Source organism: Triticum aestivum, chromosome 3B, assembly GCF_018294505.1.
Source record: "Triticum aestivum cultivar Chinese Spring chromosome 3B, IWGSC CS RefSeq v2.1, whole genome shotgun sequence".
Classification (NCBI taxonomy): domain Eukaryota; kingdom Viridiplantae; phylum Streptophyta; class Magnoliopsida; order Poales; family Poaceae; genus Triticum; species Triticum aestivum.
Window position 1 is genome coordinate 254202193 of NC_057801.1, and position 1898 is coordinate 254204090.

The following is a 1898-nucleotide window of genomic DNA, read 5'->3' on the forward strand; positions in this document are numbered from 1 at the left end:
AGATGTACCCGGCCATACTGCCATGTTGGTCAGGGTAATGACTGAGGCTAGATACCGTTGGTATCCTGAGTACACGGTCGAAGAGCAATTCCGAGACTTTAATCAAAGCCAGTATCTCTGCACTGTCAGGATATTTCCATCCTATCCTGGATCCACCGAGCCCCTTCACTGCTCCTATGGACTCGGGGTTACTATTGAGATGGCTGTGCAGGACGCCGCCTACTCTATGATGACCATCATGCGAGTCAGGTCTGGCCTATTTCGGGATTCTGATTTCCGGTATATGCCAGGATCACTTCCGGGAGCACAAGGGTATCTTCAAGCTATCTATGCTAACCCCACTCAGGAGGATTCACGGACTCGCACCACTGCTGAGATGCTCGAGGATAAGGACCGTGAAAATCGGGCCTTGAGGTTAGAGCTCTTCAATACCCGTGCTGACCACTGGGCCACATTGACTCGGTTTGCACCAGCGGTGCAAGCTGGATATTCGGATATGCGCGATCTCTATCCTGTGAGATCTGCTCTGCCAGACGTGATGGGATGGCGTGATATAGGAGGCATCACCCCACCTTGCGGTCCCCGCAGGCCACCCTCTGTTGGTCCAAGACCTCATCCTAGCCCCTATGGTCCACAAGCTCCGCGAGATCGTCTGTTTCCGGATGATCATGTTGAGCTTCCAGGCTATGGAGGTGATTTTTATGAGGACTACTACGGATCGGTCTGAGTTAGTGGTAGTATCACTAGTTCGTGTTAGCTGTGTCGTCTATCGTCCTGCGTAACTCGTGGGATATGACCTAACTGTATCGCCTTTCAGAGGTGTAGAAAAATAATGTATAGGAGCTGGGAATGCCTCCGATGAGATGTAATCCTCTTTTCACCGTAATAGTACTTTGTTTGGTCTTGTACTAAACCCTGTATGGTGTGTATGATGATGGAATAAAGAAGCAGTTTCTGTATCTACCACGTCATACGGATGATCATCTTGCATTCCGAGTTATTCCTTACATTCTGTATCCTATGTCGGAATTTTATCATCCTGACTAAATCATTGTCTTGTTTACCTAGGATGGTCAACACGCGCACTAACCCTGCTCCTCAAGAGCAGGCCGAAGGCAGTGAAGTCAGGAATGCAAATCTGCCTCATCCTCCTTCCCTAGCCGAGGTTATGATGGAAGCCGAAAGAAACAAGCGGGATACCAACCGTTTGTTGGAGCGTATTGAACAGAACACAGCACACCATCAGAGGACTAACGTGGTGTCACTCAGTGATTTTATCAAGTTACATCCACCCACGTTCCACCACTCCGTCGAGCCTCTCGACGCTGATGACTGGCTTCGCAGTATCTCTCACAAGCTGCGTTCTGCGCTAGTAGCTGAGGCTGACAAGGTCACCTTTGCCGCATATCATCTTGAAGGCCCCGCCAGTCTATGGTGGGAGAATTATGGAGCTATGCGCCCAGCGGGCCATGTCACTACTTGGGCTGAATTCAGCGAGGCTTTCCGTGAACATCACATTCCGGAGGGTCTCATGGACCGTAAACGTGAGGAATTCTGCAGTTTCACTCAGGGCCGACTCTCTGTGGATGCTTACAGCAGGGAGTTCGGTAACCTCGCACGATATGCAACTGAGGAAGTTTCTACCGATCCCAAGAAGCAAGCAAGGTTCCGTAAGGGGCTTAGTCCTGAGCTTCACCGCGACCTTCGTCTGCATGAGTGCACATCCTTTCAGAAACTTGTTAACAAGGCCATCAGTGCTGAGACTGGTCAGACTGATTATGACGCAACACGCAAGCATGGCCGTGACATGGTTTCCTCATCCGGTGCGGGTCCTCAGAAGCGCCGCGTGTGGGTGCCCAACACCGCCCTGCCACCTAGGTTCACACCGAGGCCATCCT